This window comes from Prionailurus bengalensis, chromosome C1, assembly GCF_016509475.1.
Source record: "Prionailurus bengalensis isolate Pbe53 chromosome C1, Fcat_Pben_1.1_paternal_pri, whole genome shotgun sequence".
Lineage (NCBI taxonomy): Eukaryota > Metazoa > Chordata > Mammalia > Carnivora > Felidae > Prionailurus > Prionailurus bengalensis.
The window spans coordinates 23,061,401-23,066,887 of NC_057345.1; the positions used below are offsets into that span (position 1 = coordinate 23,061,401).

The 5,487-nt window shown below is 49.4% G+C and overlaps 1 long non-coding RNA gene across 1 annotated transcript; it reads left to right on the forward strand.

Moving 5' to 3' along the window:
- The first annotated feature begins 3,764 nt into the window (after positions 1–3,764).
- On the forward strand, positions 3,765–5,218 carry LOC122480199. The gene is made up of 2 exons (XR_006296526.1): positions 3,765–3,871; positions 4,904–5,218. It is a non-coding gene; the product is annotated as an uncharacterized LOC122480199 (long non-coding RNA).
- Positions 5,219–5,487: the final 269 nt, after the last annotated feature.

A 5,487-nucleotide genomic window follows, 5' to 3' on the forward strand; every position in this document is an offset into this window, starting at 1 on the left:
TCAAACCAAAAACCAAAGAATGCTTTTGCTTCCAGACCTGCCCCTACAGCAAACGTTAACACAAGTCCTTCAGGTCGAATGAAAATGGTGGGACTTCCAGTCCCTTACTCCATCCCAACAAATAAAAAGCTGAACTGAAAAACCAATAACTTTCCTTAGACGTACAATAGATGAGGACAAAAATAACAAAATGAAATGAAATGGAATGGAATGGAATGGAATGAAATAGAATAGAAAAATAAAATAAAATAAAATAAAATAAAACAAAACAAAATGGATGAGGACATGGGGAAAACAACGACATCCAAGACTGGAGAGACAGACAGGCATGATAGGTCATCACAGCTTACCTGGGCAGAGACTCCTGGGTGGACACCATTATGGGAACCAGTGCCTTGGTAGGAACACCTGAACAGTAATGTTGGAGGCTCAGTGTGGACAACTCCGAGGATGAAAATCTACAGGGGAACCCTGCCTTAGAAGGGCACCCACACTTTTGTGAGTTTTACCTCCAGGTGCTCAAACCAGGTTCTCACAGTGAATATTAGAAGTCCCCTGGTGCCTCTGGCAGGTGGAGGGAGAAAGGAACCATCTTGAAATACACCAGAGAACTCTGCTCTTAACAAAAAGCCTGCCCTCCAGAAAAACTAAGCAGAGCTTCACCTGCCCAACTCCCTCTGTTCGAGGGCTAGCCATCTTGTCCCCCCCATGAGGGGAGAGAAAAACTAAGAAACACTTGGGAAATTCCCAGTCTAGAGGCACAAGCTAACAGACTGAGCACTAAGTGTGGCCCTACAGAACCTTCCCCTCTCCCCACCCCTCGCCACTGCTTTCCCAAAGGCCAATTTCCAGCGGTTCCCTTTACCCAATACGTCACGCTGGACTATCGAGAACAAAACCCAAGATACACTAAAAGGCAACAGCAGGATTTAAAGACACAGAACAAGCAACTGACTAAGACAAGGCAGGGGGCTGCCTGGGTGGCTCAGTCGGTTAAGCATCCGCCTTTGGCTCAGGTCATGACCTCACGGCTCGTGGGTTCGAGCCCCGCACAGGGCTCTGTGCTGAGAGCTCGGAGCCTGGAACCTGCTTCGGATTCTGTGCCTCCCTCTCTCTCTGCCCCTCCCCTCTGCTTGTGTTCTGTCTCTCTCTCTAAAATAAATAAACATTAAAAAAATAAGAAGAATGAGACATGGCAGGGATGTTGCAATTACCTGGCCAGGAATTGAAAACTATGGTTAACGCGCTACGAGTTGTAGCAGACAAAAAAGACGGCACCCAAGAGCAGGTGGCCAGTGGAAGCAGAGATAAAAATCCTAAGAAAGGACCCAAAAGAAATGCTAGGGATCCAAAACACTGAAATGAGAGGCCTCTACTGGGCTTGTCCGCAGACTGGACACAGAGGAGGAAGGAAAGGGGTAACAAAGGAAGGCTAAGATTTACCAAATGAATGCAGAGCACTGGAAATGGTAAATATGTGAATGAACATAGAAGATACCTTTCTCATTTTTAGGATTCCCTTAAAAGGGTAACCCTGTAAAGCCAAAAGTGATAGCAGTGTACTAGAGGATCTAGAACGTGGTGACGTAACGCAGTGGCAGAAAGAATGGCGTGAATCGCAGACGTGAAAGCCGACCGCTCTAAGGCGCTCACGCTGGGTGTGATGTGGGGTGATAATCACTGGAAGATACGCTCTATACTATGTGAAAGTCACATATTGCAAACCATAGAGGTGCCCCTAAAAAACACATCCCAAAAGGTGGAATAATAGGAAACCCTTCACAAACGGCTTGTTGAAAGGTGTGTCTAATGACGTGGACCCCAAAGGCTTGTGAGCAGCACATGACGTCACAGCTTCCCGAATTGGAGGGCGGGGAGGGGAGAGGAACCCATGATTTTGCGTTGGCGTTTGGTCTGGTTACTGCCTAGTGCCCGCTTCGTGGCCCCTCTGGACTCCCACCCAGGCCTTTGCTCAGCAGAACACACGCTGTAGGTCAAACCCTGTGACCAGAGATGGTGCTTAGAAGAAACACCATTTCTCGAGAAACGAAGAAAAAAAAAAAAAAAAACCCACCACCTACCTCCGTGGGGTACGGCTCGTGTTAGCATGGCTCAGAGAAAGCAGGGCCCCATCTATCTGTTCACGAAAAGCAGCATTTTAAGATTAAAGTCAATGCATTTTGGGGCGTCTGGGTGGCTCAGTCGGCTAAGCGACTTTGGCTCAGGTCATGATCTCACAGCTGGTGAGTTCGAGCCCCGCGTCGGGCTCTGTGCTGACAGCTGGGAGCCTGGAGCCTGTGTCGGATTCTGGGTCTCCCTCGCTCTCTGCCCCTCCCCACTCACGCTCTGTCTCTCTCAAAAATACACTTAAAACAAAATCATAATAAAGTTAAAGCATTTCTATTCTACAGAAGCAGGTTAAGTGGCAGCTAAATGAACCTGACACTCTTGGTGGATGGGAATGTTCGATGGCAGGCGTCTACCACGTGCCTTTATAAGGGCCTTAGCAAGAGGGACCCCATTATGTTTGGATTGGGGGTAGATTCCAATCCACCATTGCTCCGGCACATTATCAATTCCTCCATACACAGCCAGACGTGCCGTTAAATCCAAAACCACAGAGGAAAGAGTTCAGTTCCCAAGGAAACGGTGAAAGCTGAACAATGTAAAAATTTACAGGTAGGCCCGCATCAAATTCACCCTGATTTCCAGTAACACCTGGACGCCCCTTCCAATGGACGTCCAAAGAACCACAGAAGCTTCTGGTATTACCAAATGGTTTTAATGGCCTTACAGATCTGGTGAATCAAAATGAAACATCTCCCCTCTACATCTCATCCTTTTTTTCTTTTCTTTTTTTTTTCTAGATCCAGGTGAAATTGATTCTTCTTGGCATGGCAGAGTTTTCAGAGTCCACATTCCTTAAGCCCCCCGTTAACAAGATCGCTCGCTCAGTTTGGCTGTTGGCCCATTCAGTCTGGTGCACAAAACGCCGCAGACTTAGCGCCCAGGCAACGTCTTCAGATGTTCTCCGAACCAGATCGGCCATGCTCGACACCGTCCGCGTCCGTCAAAGAGGGGGTGGAATTCGTAGATTTCGTGAGGACACGCTAGATACGCGGGGACCATTAGGATGGGGTTGCGAAGGATGAGCTGGGAAGGTGAGAATGTTTTTCGGCCTGAGTTTCTCAACAGTGGAGGTGGAGAAGAAAGAAGAGCGACACCAGCACAACGCTGACCGTAGACTGGAGGGCGCACACGCCTGACTTGGTGGTAGCGGCCGTGGCTGAGGCCTTGGTGGTGGCGGCGGCCGCCGCCGCCGCCGCGGTGGTTCCCTGGGAAGCAACCTCCTGGGGCAGGAGCAGCGCCAGAAGCAGCAGCCCCAGCTGCAGCCTCATCAACATTCCTCTTCTCATGTCCCCTGTGTCGCGCTTGGTGCTCAGGGGAACGAAGGATCCGGAGCTGCAGGTGGCTGCGGGCGAAATGGCTAGGGCCGTGCCGGCAGGGTCTTACTTACGAGGGGGCGTCACAGAGCCTGATGCGCCAAGGGCCTTCCGGCGCCAGCCAGCGTCACAAGGCCCGACCCCCGAGGGCCCCGCCCCCTGGACCCTGGGCTCCGCCCAAAGCCCGCCCCCCTCCGCCGCAGCCTCAGATGCCGGCAGGTGCTTCCCGCCTACGGGTGACCCCATTCCTTTGCTTTGGAAACAAAAACGTCCGTAACTTGTTGAGAGAGCCCGAGCCCCATGACTTAGAAATCTAAGGTTCCCCCTGTCTTCCAAGCAGCATGTGATCCCTCCAGATCCTTCAAATTGGCCCCTGTTTGTGGCTGGTCAGTAGCACAGAGCATGACCTCTGAGTTTTGTCCCCCGAGGTAATCACTATTGATATGTGGCACGTTTCTATTTTTGTATCTTCCCACTTTTCTATCCTGGTTTTACCTATGGAGGTTGAACTAGTAATTGGGGAGGCAGGATTTTTGTTTTGTTATCTTGAAGAGTCGGGCTGGTGGACTTCAAGCTAGAAAAAGCCAAAGTGGAAATTGCTTTTAAAACAAACAGACACAAAAGATTATGACAGTGACCATTTTAAAAAATGATGAAAGGAAGTCCATGGTTCATAAAGGGCACTTGGAGTCTGAATAGGAAATGATCCCGTCTGCAGGGCTGGGATGGGGAAAAATAATCCATTCACCGCTGTTTGACATTTGGGGTGTGACTGGTAATAAGAAATTTACCAGAAGATGTTTAAACTTTTGGCGGGGATTCTCTCATCAGCCTGTAGAAAAACTTTAAAGTCACTCAATGCCCTGTCCTGTCCTTTGTGTTCAAGAATTCGAATATTTTTACATTCCAGAAAATTAGATAAATATTTTCTTTACATTCCAGAAAATTAAAACCTACTTCTTCCTTGCTTTTTCCAAGTCACTACCTCCTGCCTCTTCAAGAACCTGAGTCTCTTTTTCTGAACATGGGGGGCGGGGAAGAGCAGCCTGAAGAATTCTTATTCCTTTTTGCCATTTGGGAGTTGAACCCACCCAAACTGGATCCCCGCCCCCCTGTCCCCACCTCATTTATTTTTTCCAAAAGTGATACAGAGGTGGTGGCAGACGTGGAGAAGGCTGGAGCCTCCCTGGGGGCTGGAGAGGCCACCACGTTTGGACAGGTGCCTGTGTCCACTTTGGGCCACACATGGTCACACAAGAGCTGAGAGCAGTGAGTCATTTAGGGTGTTTCAAGGACAAGGACCCTCATGGATGGATCTTTCCTCCCAACTTTTTTGATTCGAACAAACACGGCGAATCCCCCGGCCCACCCCAGCCTCATTCGTTTTTCTGAGGGTTCAGTTGGAGCCGTGATGCATGTTTTGGTAAAAGCAGAAACTTGTTCTTGTCTTTCTGTTCCAGCCGAACAGAGGGGCTAACCCGGGTGTGTCTGGAACTCTTCCTCCCTCCACACAAAGGTCCTCCATTGTGATGTGGAGCAGTCATCTGTCATTGCCTAGCAACTGAAGCCCCTGTCTACACTTAGGGAGAACCCACCTGCCGGAGGCCATCTTTCCCCATCTCCTCAGACGCTTGGTCGCAGCCACGTTTCGAGTTTCCTGTTAATCAGACGTCTCCAGCCCACACTTTGGAAAGAAAGTTCCTGACAACTTCTCTGCTACATTAGCCACATTGAGTTTGTGTTGTGTGAAATAAAAGCCTTGACTGACAGGTTAAGTTTTGCCTCCTCAAAAATTCGCCACCTTATTTAGGACTGAGTCAAACTGCCGCCCTCCCCAGAGAAGCCTTTTTCCGATTCCCAACAGCCAGAAATGAAGTCTCCCTTCATCCAGTCTGGGCTTGCAGCTCCCTGAGGGCAGTCCCTTTATTTATTTGTCATTTTTCTAGTGCTTATTTGTTTTTGAGAGAGAGAGAGAGCATGCCCGCACGCAAGTGGGGGAAGGGCAGAAAGAGAGGGAGACACAGAATCGGAAGCAGGCTCCAGG